Source organism: Felis catus, chromosome C1 (genome assembly GCF_018350175.1).
Source record: "Felis catus isolate Fca126 chromosome C1, F.catus_Fca126_mat1.0, whole genome shotgun sequence".
Taxonomy (NCBI): domain Eukaryota; kingdom Metazoa; phylum Chordata; class Mammalia; order Carnivora; family Felidae; genus Felis; species Felis catus.
In genome coordinates, this window is record NC_058375.1 from 158,848,730 (window position 1) to 158,864,745 (window position 16,016).

The 16,016-nt window shown below is 41.0% G+C and overlaps 1 protein-coding gene across 3 annotated transcripts in view; it reads left to right on the forward strand.

The window, feature by feature from the left end:
* Positions 1-16,016, forward strand: part of MYO3B (myosin IIIB) — a 475,983-nt gene that overhangs the window by 13,622 nt on the left and 446,345 nt on the right. The window contains exons 2-3 of one of the 3 annotated variants that reach the window (XM_045033929.1): positions 9,089-9,225; positions 11,847-11,892. The exons of 1 other annotated variant lie outside the window; for it this stretch is intronic. The gene's annotated coding sequence lies outside the window, so the exon portion shown is untranslated. The remainder of the gene's footprint in view (positions 1-9,088; positions 9,226-11,846; positions 11,893-16,016) is intronic. One more of the 3 variants, XM_045033933.1, reaches the window with a different exon arrangement.

Sequence of the window (16,016 nt, forward strand, 5' to 3'; positions counted from 1 at the left end):
TCAAGTAAGCCTGAAGCTGCCCAGAGGGAAGTGGCTGAAAATCTCACAGGCCAGCCTGTCTGGAGAGCAGAGGGTGGAGCCGTGAGATGCAGACTCCAGGACAAGAGCCCCTGCCTTTCCAGGGGACCACCCCCCTACACACACAGCCATGGTGCTAACAGATGATGGATGCTTCAGAGGTCCTGTGCCAGTGGATTTTTAGGGAATGGAAGCAGCATGGCTTTTTCTGAACCAATGCACAGACTCCCGGGAACAGCCGAAGTTTTGCTGTTTAAGGAATTAAATGGTTGGAAGCTCACTCATCCATTGAAAACGCTCCCCAGGATGATACTGAAATGTTGGGCAGGGGTTTTTCCTGGTAGAGAGAAATTCTGGGGCCGGATGGTGCACTTCAAGAGAAAAAGCCCTGCTTGGGAGCCATTTCTGCAGGACGGGAGTGTGGTGTCTAACAGCCTGATTTCTCCTCATGGGGAATCAGCCCACTCATATCCAAAGCTATGGAACAAAGTTTCTTCTTCCAATAAGGCTTAGAACAAGAGCTCATGCTTTTAGCAATTCTGGCTATATTTTCAACCAAGATGATGCTCATGATGCTATGGAGAGAATGAAGCACCTGGAGCCTAGTCTCTGTTGTGGGAAACCTGTCATTCGTCATCTTTACCAGTACAGGACAAGGCCAAGAATCACAAAGCAAGAAAAGCAAAGTAAACCAACAAAACAACTGAGAAGTCGGAACTGATACTGCAAGATGTTCCATTGGTTTTATTTTTTTACACCCTACATATTTTCAAAAATAGCATTAGAGCAACTTTAGATTGTCTACTTGTAAAGTCTGTCATGGCCCCATTCGGAATCCATTTACACTAACTATATGCAATTCTCTTATTGATACTTTTATAAATAACCTGGAGTCTCTAAGAAATCATGACGAATCCAGAGATCATTCTTAAGTTCTCATTTTGATCTTGAGTGGCATAGACTATATTAATCTCTCCCTTCTTTGGGAGATTACCTATTTTGTTTTCTTAGGACATTATATTCTTTTGGTTATCCCATTTCCTGGCCATGTTGTTTCTTTTGTGGTCTATACTTCCTCTGCTCTCATCAGTTATGGAGGGTGGTGTCCTCTATCCAGACTCTTAACACTCTGTATAGGTAATTCCATAATTTATAATACCACCTATACATTGAAGAAGCTCAAATAATAACGGTTTATTGAGTGGTTTCTAGGTTTCAGGCTGTCTTCTAAGTGTTTCACATGTAATAACTCATTTAATGCTCAACATCATGAAATAGGTCCTATTATCATCCTGGTTTTATAGATGAAGAAATGGAGAAGGAGAGGCTGCTCAGGGTCACAATGCTAATAGGAGGTGGAGCCAGAATTCCAACCCACGTGGTTCAACTCAAGAGCCTGAGTATGGGGCTGGAGATTATACGACAGTGGACGCCCTCTTTAATACAGGCATGCCTGGAGAGCTTAGTGGGTTAAGCATCTGACTTCGGCTCAGGTCCTGATCTCATGATTTGTGAGTTTGAGCCTTGCGTCGGGCTTTCTGTTTTCAGCACAGAGCCCGCTTTGGATCCTCTGTCCCCTTCTCTCTCCACCCCTCCCCTGCTTGCTCTCTGTCTCTCTCAAACTAAAAAAATAAATATTAAAAAAAAGAAAAATAATGCAAAATTACAGATAGAATTAAATAGAAAAGTGAACATTTATTTAGAATGAGAAAAGAAATCATAATAAATTGAAAATGTAAAGGGCTGACAGAGGCTTCCACTTTTGGCTAAGATGGAGTAACAGACACCACGTTTGCTTCCTACCATATACAACCAAAACACTGCAAAAAAAGTGGATAAAATAAATGAGACAATTTTTCAAGAGCCTGGATATCAAGCAGCAAAGGACACTATTCCCTAAGAAATGGGGAAAAAATCCAATAAACCTTACAGTTGCCCTAACCTACTGCTTTGAGTATTTCTAGGCTGTAGTGCAAAGAAAGGGAATCCAGGCAGAACCTGGTGGATCCCCTGGTTAAAGAGGCTGAGTTGAGGGCCTGGGACAAGACAGCTAATGTTCACAGAGTACTGGAGAGGACAGAGCTGTGCAGAGAGAATTCCAAAGAGCAGATGGTTCCCTTTAAGAATCTGGCCGAGCACTCAGCAATGTGTGTGAGTGAGAAAACTACACAAGGCCAACGAACCACCAAAAGGATTAAAATGAACAATACCTAGAGTTTGTACAAGCCCAAGATTAGTACCTATTCCCACCACACAGACTGGAAATCCTCATAATTTTCAAAACATTAGATAAAATACTCAGAAGCACATTGCCTAAGTAGTGGGAAATAATTAACTCTAGACTGAAGACTGGTTTGCTGTCATCTAAAAAAATCTTAAAAACAAGATGAAAAAGAATCAAACTGTTTCTTAGTAATTTAACTGCATCTCATAACACAGCCAATGGTATTCATGGCAATTCAAAAATATCCAGCAGCCAACAAGAAAAATTCATAATAACTAGTATCCAATAAAAAATTACCAGGTATGAATAGAAGCAGGAAAATATGATCTGTATTAAGGGGAAGAATCAATAAAAGTCAACCTTGAGCTTATACAACTGTTAGAATTGGTAGACAGGAGTATAGGGCATTTATTATAACTGCATGACATATGTTTAATAAAGTAAGTAGAGGGGCACCTGGGTGGCTCAGATGGTTAAGCGTCCAACTCTTGGTTTCAGCTCAGGTTACAATCTCATGGCTTTGTGGATTCAAGCCCCACATTGGGCTATGTGCTGGCAGCACAGGGTCTGCTTCAGATTCTCTCTCCCCAAAGAGAATCTCTCAAAATAAATAAGACTTAGAAAAAAGTGAGACATGAGAGTTATTAAAAGATTCAAGTTAAATCTCTAAAGATAAAAACTGTAATGACTGAAGTGAAAAATATATTAGAATTAATGGCAGAATAATTAATTACAGAAGAAAAGAGTAGTAAACTTGAAGACAAAGAGACATTTATCAGTTCTGAAATGAAGCAAAGAAAGGAAAAATAATTTTTAAAAATTGAACAGAGCATCTATATACTAAGGGGCATCTTTAAGTGGCCTACCTAATATAGGGGGAATTAGAGTTCTGAAAAGGAAGTGGGCAAAGAAAAATTACTTGAGAGGCGCCTGGGTGGCTCAGTCGGTTAAGTGTCCGACTTTGGCTTGGGTCATGTTCTCACAGTCCGTGAGTTCGAGCCCCGCATCGGGCTCTGTGCTGACAGCTCAGAGCCTGGAGCCTGCTTCAGATTCTGTGTCTCCCTCTCTCCTGACCCTCCCCCGTTCATGCTCTGTCTCTCTCTGTCTCAAAAATAAATAAACATTAAAAAAAAGTATTTGAATAAAAATGGTCCCCAGTTTTTCAAATCTCATTAAAACTATGTGAAGCATAATGACCCTAACCAAAAAAGAAGGAGGAAAAGGGCAGAGGGAGGAGGAGGATGGAGGAGGAGGAGGAAGAGGAAGAAAACTACACCAAGGCACAGCCTAATAAGATTTCTGGGAAAATCTTAAAACCAGCTTAGCATAAAAAGGTCATGTTACACTCAGAGGAGCAAAGATAATGACAGCAAGTTTCTCATCAGAAAACACACACAGAAGCAAAGCACAAACAGTGGAGCAACATCTTAAAAGGACTGGAGAAAACCCTGTCAATACAAGATTTTATACCCCAAAAAATGCCATTCAGAAAATGAAGGGAAAATAAAGACTTTACAGACATACAAATGCTGAATGAATTTATCACCTAGAAATTCACAGTACAAGCAGTAGTAAAGAAAGTCCATCAGGCAGAAGCAAATTATACTAGATGGAAATAGAGATCTACAAAAAAGACTGAGAATATTGAAAGTAATAACTACATGGGTAAATATATATGATTTGAATATATATTTAAAATAGCTCTATAAAAGATAATTGATTGGTCATTAGTCATCAGGGAAATGCAAATCAAAACCATGATGAAATACCACCAGGAAGGCTATAGTCTAAAAGACAAATAGTCACATGTATTGATGAGGATGTGGAGAAATTGTAACCCTTATAATTGCTGATGGGAATGTAAAATGGTGCAGCTGCTCTGGAAAGTAGGCTGGCAGTTCCATAAAGGGTTAAATATAAAGTTACCCTATGACTCAGTAATTCTACTCATAGGTAGACACCCAAATGAAATGAAAACACATGTCCACACAAAAACATGTACATGAGTATGGTTAACTTTAAAAAAAGAGCAAACTGTGCTGACAGCTCAGAGCCTGGAGCCTGCCTTAGATTCTGTGTCTCCCTCTCTCTCTTCTCCTCCCCTGCTCATACTCTCTCTCTCTCTCTCTCAAAAAGAAATAAAAAATAATAAATAATAAAAGAGCCAGATATTTTACCAGTAAAATTAGTTTATTTGGGAATAGAAAAGAATTGCAATTTGGGACAAGTCAACTATGGTGAACCATGGGCAAGTTCAGAGAACAGAGAAGAGGGGCTTGCTTTTACAAGGGAAAAAAAAGAAGCTGCGAGGGGCTGTGACAGCTTCTCATTGGCTGAATGTGGTGGTTTCTCATTGGTTGGGCTGTTGCTAGGCAAGGAGAAATTCTTTCTTCTTCTTGATAGAGTATGTAGAGTAAGCTTCTTCCTGTCGGGGAATGTGAGATATGCTTCTAACAGTGAGTGATAGTGCTTGAGAGGTAGTGCATGAGAGCTCCTGACTCCAGTTTAAATAAGGTTTCCTTGGGGCACCTGGGTGGCTTAGTCATTTTAGAGTCCAACTCTTGATTTTGGCTCAGGTCATGATCTCATGGTTATGAGATTGAGCCCCCATGTCAGGCTCTGTGCTAGACATGGAGTCTGCTTAAGATTCTCTCTTTCCTTCTCCCTCTGCCCCTCCTCCTAAATAAATAAATAAATAAATAAATAAATAAGGTTTCTTTATTTATTTTCAGAGCGTTCATACAACATTATTCATTAACAGTTCCAAAGTGGAAATAACCTAAACGTCCATCAACTGATGAAAGGATTTAAAAAGTAATATATTTACATAATGGAATATTATTCAGCAATTATAAGGAATAAAATATTGATACATATGACAACATGAATGAACCTTGAAAGTATGCTAGGTGAAAGAAGCCAATCATAAAAAATGACATATTGTATGATTCCATTTATATGAAATGTCCAGAAAAGGCAAATCTATAGAGACAGAAAAGAAATAGCTGGAAGAATGGGGTATTTGGGAGATACAGGTTAAAAGGGGTTTCCTTTTGGGATGATTAAAATATTCTGGCATTATATAGTGGTAATGGTTGCACAATCTTGTGAATATACTAAAAACCACTGAATTGTACACTTTCAAAGGGTGAATTATATAGTATGTGAATTATATCTCAATAAAGCTGGTACAAAAATGATAATTGTTTAAACAAAAATAACAATTAATTGTGATTTTTATAACATATGTATAAGTAGGATGCATGAAACATAGTATAAAGGCCTAATGGGAAGAATTGGAAATACACTATTATATGGTTCTCTATGTAAAGTGATATTTTACTTGAAAGCATATCATGCTATATTAATGACATATAGTACAACCCCCAAAAGCAAACACTAAAATAAGAAAATGAAGAGTCAATAAACCATGTAAGGAGATAAAATTAAATTGTAAAAAGTACTCAATAGAAAAGGAAGAAAAGTAGAGGGAAAAGAATAAAGAACAGATGAGACAAATAGAAAATAAAAAACAGGATGATAGGCTTAAAGCTAGCTTTATATTACATGTAAATAGTCTAAACACTTCAATTGAAAGGCATAAATTGTAGGGGTGCCTGAGTCAGTTAAGTGTCTGACTGCAGCTCAGGTCATGATCTCATGGTTCATGGATTTGAGCTTTGCATTGGGCTTGCTACTATCAGCACAGAGCCTGCTTCAGATCCTCTGTCCCCTTCTCTCACTGGCCCTCCCTCACTCACACTCTTGTTTTTTCTCTCTCTCTCTCTCTCTCTCAAAAATGAATAAACATTTTCTAAAAAATGGGAAAAATTTACCATGTTAATACCAATCAAAGCTGAAGTGGCTATGTTTCTATCAGACAAAGTAGATTTTAGAGTAAAGAGTATTACCAGGGATACAAAATGTCCTTTTCTAGTGGTGAAAGAGCCAGTTCATTAAGAGGGCATAAAAATCTTAAGTATTATGCCCCTACTAACAAAAATACATGAAGTGAAGAGGCATCCAACTCCTGATTTCAGCTCAGGACATAACCTACTGGTTAATGAGTTTGAGCCCTGTCAGCTCTGTGCTGACAGTGCAGAGCCTGCTTGGGATTCTCTTTCTCTCCCTCTCTCTCTGCTTTCCCGGACTCTCTTTTTTTCAAAATAAATACATAAATAAATTTAAAAAAATAGAATAAAATGCATGAGTGAAAACTAACAAATGCAAAGTAGACAAGTCTTCAATTATAGCTAGAGATTTCAATACCCCTCCTTCAATAATCCATAGGATAAGTAGAGAAAATTAGAAAATCAATAAGAAGGGGCACCTGGGTGGCTCAGCCAGTTAAGTGTCGTTCTTCAGCTCGGGTCATGATCTTGTGGTTTGTGAGTTTGAGCCCAGCATCAGGCTCTGCACTGACAGTGTAGAGACTGCTTGGGATTCTCTCTCTCTCTCTCTCTCTCTCTCTCTCTCTCTCTCTCTCTGCACCCCCTCTATTTGCTCTCTCTCTCTCTCTCTCTCTCTCAAAATAAATAAAGTTATTAAAAAAAAAAAAGAAAGGGGCGCCTGGGTGGCTCAGACGGTTGAGCGTCTGACTTCAGCTCAGGTCATGATCTCACGGTTCGTGAGTTCAAGCCCCGCGTCAGGCTCTGGGCTGATGGCTCAGAGCCTGGAGCCTGCTTCTGATTCTGTGTCTCCCTCTCTCTCTGCCCCTCCCCCATTCATGCTCTGGCTCTCTCTGTCTCAAAAATAAATAAACATTAAAAAAAATTAAAAACAAACAAACAAAAAAAAGAAAATCAGTGAGGAAATAGAAAATCAAATCAACACTATCAACCAAGTAGACATAATTGACATTTAGAGAACATGCCATCTAATAAGAGTGGAATACACATTCTTTTTATATTATGGTCCATTTACTAAGATAGACCATATTCTGCTGCATAAAAGAGTCTCAATACATTTAAAAGGATTCACCTTTTAAACGTGCTCTGTTTTCATAATGGAATTAAATCACTCAAAACATGCTCTGTAATCATAATGGAATTAAATAAGAAACCAACAAGAGAAAGATCTCTGGAAAGTTTCCAAATCTTTAGAAGCTAAAGAATATATCTCTAAATGGGTGAAAGAAGAAATCAAAAGAAAAATTAGAAAGTATTTTAAACTGAATGCAAATAAAACCAGACTATCAAAGAGCAGGTTAGGGCAGGTTAGAAGGGGTTGTAAAGGGTCCCAAGGAAAGTTTTGAGGGTAGTGGTTATATTCACTATCTTATTTATGATGTGATTCACTCTCTTGAGGGGGATAATTTCATGGGTTTATAGAAATGTCAAAACTTATCAAACTGTATATTCTAAATATGTGCAGTTTATTTTATGTCAATTATATCTCAGTAAAGTGGTTTAAAAAGTCTTTTAAAAAGCTTATAGATGCTGCAAATGTAAAATAAACCAGAAAATAACATATTTTCATTAATTAACCTTCTGACACATCTCTAAAGGAATTTTTTTCCTAGGGATTTTTGCTGAATACTCTTTAATTGCCTTTCAATATGGCAAAGGTTTTGTAGCATTATGTTCTACAACAAAAATAGAAAGAATTCAGTCTTTCCTCTATCATTGTTAATTAAAATTGTTTTTTTTATTGTTTATATTTGAGAAAAGTTTCAATTATTTTACTCCGCTGGTGACAATTATGGTATCATTAGACATCACCAGTATAAGGTGAATCAGATACACCAAAACGAGATTTGCGTGTGTTGTGATTTACAACGTACTTGCTAACTTTAGTGCTGCTCTAGGATTGGGCCCCGTTAACACAGGAACTTTGATACTTTTTCTTTTGTGCAGTTCTAGTTGAATAAACTGCCTTTTAAAGTATAATTACTGAGTGCCTATAGGCACCAGGCAACATTCTAGGTGCTTCAGGTATAGCAGGGAATGAAATTGGCAACAAAAATTCTTTGTCTTTGTGGAGCTTATATATATATACATACACACATATATATGTATATTATAATTTTTTAAATATTTATTTATTTTTGAGAGAGAGACAGAATGCGAGTAGGTTGGGGCAGAGAGAGGGAGACACAGAATCTGAAGCAGGCTCCAGACTCTGAGCTGTCAGCACAGAGCCCATTGCGGGGCTCGAACTCACGAGCTGTGAGATCATGACCTGAGCTGAAGTCAGATGCTCAACCGACTGAGCCACCCAGGTGCCCCAAGTGGAGCTTATATTTTAATGACAGGAGACATAAAGTAATAGAACTCAACCTTTATAGGATGATGTATTATTAAATTCTATGACAAAAAATAAAGCAGGAAATGAGGTGGAATTTTATACAGTGAGGTTAGGGGAAGCCCCGCTGAGAAGGTGACTTTTGAGAGAAGATCTGAAGAATCTGAGGGAGAAAGCCATGGGGATATCTGGAGGGAGAATGTTCCCTGTAGAGGGACAGCATGTGCAGAGACTTGAGGCTGGCATGTGTAGGAAGTGGTGAGGAATGACGTAGTTCCTGCAGGGTGAAAAAGGCAAGAATAGTCAGAGAGGTGTAGCATCCAGAATTGTATAGAAGTGCAATTTTTACCCAGGGTACGATGGGAGCCATTGCAGGATTTTGAGCAGAGGGGTGACGTGATTTGATTTGTGTTTTACCACTATCACTGTATTGGGTTGAACAGTGGCCCCTAAAAGATTTTCAAGTCTTAATCCCCAGTACCCGTGAATGAGAACTTATTTGAAAATAGATTCTTTGCAGATATGATCAAGTTAAGGATCTCAAAATAATATCAGACTGGATTTAGGATGGGCCCTAAACTCAATGACTATCATCCTTATAAGGAGAAAAATGGCCACAGAAACACCTAGAGACACAGAGAAGAAGACAATGTGAAGACAGAAGCAGAGATTGGAGTGATCTGTCTACAAGACCAAGGGACACCAAGGATTGCCTGCAACCACCAGAAGCTAGGAGAGAGGTATGGAACACCTAAGTTCTCCCTCCAAAGCATGCGGAAGTAAGCAACTCTGCTGAGACCTTGATCTCAGACCTTTGGCCTCCAGAAGTATGAGAGAGTCAATTTCTGTTTTAATCTACCAAATTGGTGATAATTTGTGAGGGCAGCCCTAGCTCATGAATATAGTGATGTTGGCTTCTGTGTGGAGAGTTGACAGTAGGTCAAGTAAAGGAAGCCTGTCAGGAGGTTACTGTGCAATCCAGGTGAGACTGGTCCTTGGAACACAGTTGGTGCAGTATGGGGGTAAGAAACAGTCAAGTCTTGGAGATATTTTAGAGGTAGAGCCGAGAGGATCCATTGGCAAGTTGGAGGTGGCGTTCGAGAGAAAGAAGTTTGGTAGAAATGTGTGTGGATGCTGAGTAGCTAAAGAGGTGGACTGTGCTGGTTCTTAAGTTCTTGTTTCTAGGCTCATGTCTGTCTGCAGACCACCCTTCAGCTATTCTAGCTTGGTCCACTTTCAGTTCTGCTGAAAGGAGATGCTAGAGGTGATTCCTCCCACCAAGCCTGGGGTGGAAGGGGGCGCTGTTCCATCATGTTGACTTCCTGTTTCTGTCAGTGACACTGCAACAGTAGATGGTTCCAATTTCCTCACACTCCCAGAACCAGCCTCACCAGGCCCCCTCAGAGTTACTGGCACCTTCTGACTTTGGTTCCCTCCTCAGAAGTCTAGCTCTGTGGGCCCCTCCTCACAGACTGTAGGTTCAGATAACCCCAACCCTCCTTTCTGTTCCCCTAGCTCTTGGGGTAGTGGCTTCTTTGAGCAATGACCACCTCTGTGCTACCTCAGGGGTCCTCTTTTGTCTTTTCAGTTCTCTATTACCTTGTTAAAATTATTTTTTTTTAAGATTTTTAATTTTAGTTTAAATTTATTTATTTATTTTTTTGAGAGAAGAGAGTGCAAATGAGTGAGGGGTAGTAGAGAGAGAGAGAGAGAGAGAATCTCATGAGGGATGGGAGGAGAGATAGAGAAAGAGAAAGGGAAAGGGAGAGGGAAAGAGGGAAAGAAAGAAAGAAAGAAAGAAAGAAAGAAAGAAAGAAAGAAAGAAAGAAAAAGGAAGGAAGGAAGGAAGGAAGGAAGGAAGGAAGGAAGGAAGGAAGAAAAGAAAAGAAAAAAGAAAAGAAAAGAAAAGAAAAGAAAAGAAGAAAAGAAAAGAAAAGAAAAGAAGCAGGGCTCACCTGAAGTGGGGCTCCAGCTCACCCGATGTGGGACTCAAACTCAGGAACTGTGAAATCATGATCTGAGCTGAAGTCAGATACTTAATGACTGAGCCACCCAGGAGCCCAGTTAACAATGATTTTTAGTCAGCTCTTGGGTGACTCAGTCTGTTAAGCCTCTGACTTCGACTCAGGTCATGATCTCACCATTTGTGGGTTCAAGCCCTGCTGGGGCTCTTGTGCTGACAGCTCAGAGCCTCGAGCCTGCTTCGGATTCTCTGTCTCCTTTTCTTTCGGCCCCTCCCCAGCTCATACTTGCTCTCTCTCTCTCTCTCTCTCTCTCTCCCTCTCGAAAATAAACATCAAAATAATTTAAAAAAAAACTGTTGTGTTTTCAAGTTCCCCAAAAGACTGACCAATGCTGAAAGCATGGATGACTCCTAGAAACATGTGTACAAAGAGGCTGTGGGAGCAGCAGGTTTGGAGTCTGGGTTTGGACAACTTCCATTTAGATGCCTATTAGATAGCATGAGATATCCAGGAGAGATGTTGGCTCTGATTTTTGAGCAGGGGAGACATTGGGCTGGAGACAGTGATGTGGAAGTCACCAACACAGGCAAGTGTTTAATGCCACAAGCCCGCAAGTCTGTCTGGAGATGCTTTGGTCCTATTTTTCTTTTTGATCCCAAGTGTCTCAGCACAGATCTTGGCACAGAGAAAAGGCTTCCTAAAGATTTGTTGAATGAAGGACACATGGTTAAAAGAATCAGCAAATGGCTTAGTTGAGTTGTTGTGCCTGCAATAGTCAACTGCTTTCGGAATGAAAAGGAAGTTTCCTAGGAATGGGGACTACTTGGGCACAAGGAACATGATGAACTCTTCGTCACCCACTTGCAGGTGCAGAAACCAGGGGACCGGCTCCAAAGATGGCATTTTCCTTTAACAGCAAGTATCCTCTTGGAGTTGTTTGGAAACCAAAGTCTGATTTCTCTCAGTCCAAAACTAGTGTTTGGAAAAAAAAAGACTCCAGCTCCCAGAAGCTCAACATACCCCCCCCCCCACCTCCCCACCACCTCCCTGTCTGGTCTGAGCTTCCTTATGGAATAAAACTTGGCCTTTTTGCTTAGTGTTTCTTTCTTTTATTCACCCTGGCCTCACACTTACCGTCTGCTTCAAGTTCCAGTGAATGATTAATTATTCATCCCTCCTAGTCCTTTATCTTGGGAGCCGGACTTCTCCGGGTTAGTCTCACCGGGTCGAGTAGAACAATGGCAGGTAAGGTTCTTCGTCTTCTGGCCAGGAGCTGAGTGAGTGAAAAGTAGTGCCTGGACCCTGGCGTCCAGGTGGCCACAGCAGGCTGGCACAGGCTGAGGCCCGCAGGTGCTGGGTGGCTGTCTTAAGTCTCCTTTTTTGCTTGTTTGTTTCAGTGGCCTCGGAGGTGAGCAGCGAAAGCCCCGAAGGAAACAAAACAGGGTAAGGGAAAGAATTCCCCAAGCCATGTCTTACAACTTGGAGAACCGGACTGTATGTAGGCCTAGCTGATGTGCCCAAGTCGGGCTTGATCTTTCTGGCGTGTGCTGCTTTTCATCCCAAAGAAGAATTTCCCTTTTTAAAAAGAATAAGTCTACATCTGCTAATCATGTGATCATGATTATGTCAGCTGCAGCGTAAGGGGAATTAAAATTAGGGAGGTTTAAGTAAACGTGACTTAAAGTACGATTGCAAACTACTCCCTGTGCAACCCTCCACATATATTTTTAACATGTTCTTGTCAGAAATATGTTAAGCAGCAGCTGTGAATTTTAGTGCAACTAGGTGTGCATAGTAAATATGCACTTTCTGCCTTCTCATTAGGTCCTTTGGTGAAACAACGTTTGCTGTGCTCTCTGTGCCCCCTGCTCTCCTTGTGTGGGGGTCCTGCTGTCCAGCCTTCCCTTCTGCGGGCTGTGTGAGACCTTCCCCTTTGCAGAGGAGCCCTGAGTAGTGGTGCAAGAGGGGGGGGGTCCGTGCAGATGGAGGCCACAGGTTTGTCCCTGCCGAGCAGGAACTTTGGAAGCAGGCAGGCTGCTGAATTGCTCAGACCTTGCTCTTTCTCAGGGCTTAGAGGAAATCATCTACCTGTTTTTTCCTCTAGAGTCCCCATGTTGTAGCTTGCAGTGAGTTCTCACCACATTTTGGGAGGGCTCCAGGGTTGCCAGCCTGGGTAGGTGGTGGAAGGAAGGAGGCCTTGTCCCCTTCTCTGCACCCTCCCTTCTTCCCTATCTCCCAAGGCAGGCATCTGCAGGGCACAGGGGCAGGTGGCTGATGGAAGGCCACGTTGTGTCATCAGGAGAGGAGTGTGAGATGACAAGGTTCAGGATGGTAGAGAGACACCAAAGAGGCAGGTGGCATTCCTTCCTCTCATCACAATCCCTGCTCCCAAATCGATGTGGACCCTTTGAGGGGCTGCAAAGCCAGGGTGGGAGCATCCTGCGGGCAGCCTGTCTGCAGACAAGGAGAAACAGGGAGACCAGAGGGCTGGTAACCAAGAAGTAGTCGCAGAAAACCGCCTGCCTTCCAAGGGTGATTTTTTTTTCTTAAGTTTATCTATCTAATTTATTTATTTTTAATTTGCATTTAAGTTAGTCAGCATATAGTACCACAATGATTTCAGGAATAGATTCCTTAATGCCCCTTACCCATTTAGCCCATCCCCCCTCCCACCACCCCTCCAGTTACTCTCTGTTCTCCATATTTAAGAGTCTCTTATGTTTTGTCCCCCTCCCTGTTTTTATATTATTTTTGCTTCTCTTCCCTTATGTTCATCTGTTTTGTCTCTTAAAGTCCTCATATGAGTGAAGTCATATGATTTTTGTCTTTCTCTGACTAATTTCACTTAGCATAATACCCTCCAGTTCCATCCATGTAGTTGCAAATGGCAGGATTTCATTCTTTTTGATTGTCGAGTAATACTCCATTGTATCTAGATACCACATCTTCTTTATCCATTCATCCATCGATGGACATTTGGGCTCTTTCCATACTTTGGCTATTGTTGATAGTGCTGCTATAAACATTGGGGTGCATGTGTCCTTTCGAAACAGCATACATGTATCCCTTGGATAAATACCTAGTAGGGCAATTGCTGGGTCATAGGGTAGTTCTATTTCTAAATTTTGAGGAACTTCCATACTGTTTTCCAGAGTGGCTGCACCAGTTTGCATTCCCACCAGCAGTGCAAAAGAGATCCTCTTTCTCTGCATCCTTGCCAACATCTGTTGTTGCCTGAGTTGTTAATGTTAGCCATTCTGACAGGTGTGAGGTGGTATCTCATTGTGGTTTTGATTTGTATTTTCCTGATGATGAGTGATGTTGAGCATTTTTTCATGTGTCGGTTGGCCATTTGGATGGAAAAGTGTCTATTCGTGTCTTATGTCCCAATTCTTCACTGGATTATTGGTTTTTTTGAGTGTTGAGTTTGAGAAGTTCTTTATAGATTTTGGATACTAATCCTTTATCTGATATGTCATTTGCAAATATCTTCTCCCATTCCATCGGTTGTCTTTTAGTTTTGCTGATTGTTTCCTTCGCTGTGCAGAAGCTTTTTATTTTGGTGAGGTCCCAGTAGTTCATTTTTGCTTTTGTTTCCTTTGCCTCTGGAGATGTGTTGAGTAAGAAGTTGCTGCGGCCAAGGACAAAGAGGTTTTTGTCTGCTTTCTCCTCGAGGATTTTTATGGCTTCCTGCCTTACATTTAGGTCTTTCATCCATTTTGAATTTATTTTTGTGTATGGTGTAATAAAGTGGTCCAGATTCATTTTTCTGCTTGTTGCTGTCCAGTTTTCCCAGCACCACTCCCTTGCTGAAGAGACTGTCATTATTCCATTGGATATTCTTTCCTGCTTTGTCAAAGATTAGTTGGCCATACGTTTGTGGGTCTATTTCAGGGTTCTCTATTCTGTTGCATTGATCTGAGTATCTGTTTTTGTGCCGGTACCATACTATCTTGATGATTACAACTTTGTAATATAGCTTGAAGTCCAAAGTTTAATTATTTTTTTGAGAGAGACAGAGACAGCATGAGCAGGGGAGGGGCAGAGATAGAGGGGGAGAAAGAGAATCCCAAGTAGGCTCGGCATCTTTAGCGCAGAGCCTGACATGGGGCTCAAACTCATGAAACCATGAGATCATGACCTGAGTCGAGAGAGTCTGATGCTTAAACAAGCTAGCCATCCAGGCGCCCCCCAAGGGTGATCTTTTAATGCTTACATAGCCCACTCAAAAAAGACACAGCCTTTTTTGAGAGGTTATTATGATTTTGAAGTGACTGCAGGGTGTGCTCTGTGATCACAGACACATGAAGAGCTCAGTGTGTTCACCTTTGGTAACACTTAACAGAAAAGCTGGTGACTGGATCCATCTCCCTTCTCGTAATGAGGCAGCAGTGGGTTGAGTGAGCACATTTTCTTCCAAGACAGTGGGCTCTGTGAGAACCAGGTGAGGGCCATGCTCGGTGCAGTTTGTTGGGAGCAGCCGTTCCCAAGCATTTGCTCCTTCTCCTGCTGAAGAACTGAATGCTTTTGTCTTCTCGTCCTCACGACCCCAGCCCACCCCCAGACCCTCAGGGGCGGCTTCTTCTACTTTGGGAGTAACTGCTTGTCAAGCCCTGAGTTGGAAACATGAAGAATGTTTTCCTGGAGGATACCCCGGCGGATGGGAGACCCCCCAGTGGGGATCATCAGAGACTTTGCTTTCCGTTTCTAACCAGAATGAAATCAGTCATTCTCCATATGACCTCAAAACCCTCACTGATGAGTAAGAAATACCTTATCATAAGGTATTTTTTGTATCATAAGGATCTTGTGCCTAAAAAGATGATGTATTTTGGTATCTTGGCTCTGACACATGACTTGGGTGTATTTTTAACCAAAAAACATTTGCTCTAGTACATTTGAATGCCATCAATCTGCTTTTTCTTCAGTGATGACCTTGAGCTCAGGCAGAATCTGGCTGGATTGTGACTAGGCATTTTTTTTCTTTTTTGCCAAATAAACCCATTTCATGTCAAAATAGGAGGTGATGTGACAAGTTAAACAGATACTGAAATATAAGCATAAAGAAAACAAAAAAATGTGCTGTCAAAAATTCATGATAGAAATTATTGACATTTTCTCAATTTTCTATGCACTGTTAAACTCATAATTCCTTTAAAAATGTTTTAAATAAATGTTTTCTTAAGCCAGACAGGAGGCAGTGAGGCTTTTTACTATTAATAGTCCCCGTGTAAATTTTTAGTGGCCTTGAGCTTGTGGCCAGGTTCTTGCAGGATTGGGTCAGTTTATAGATACAGTGTGCTTGGAAAGACAAGTAGGAGAGTGGCTTTTGGCTCATTAACTGGCTGGCCCAGGCCCCTGAGACTGGTTGTTCTTCCTGGAACAGAAGGAGCCTTAAATTGGTTTCAGGGAAACTGCCAGCCTGCCATCTCTCTCTCTCTCTCTCTGTCTCTCTCTCTGTCTCTCTCTGTCTCTGGTTCTTTGCTTTAGCCACTCTGTTTCTTTCTGTTTCTGTTTCTCTCTTCTTTGTTTTCTCTCATACCATTTATTCTATCAGTAAATTTTAC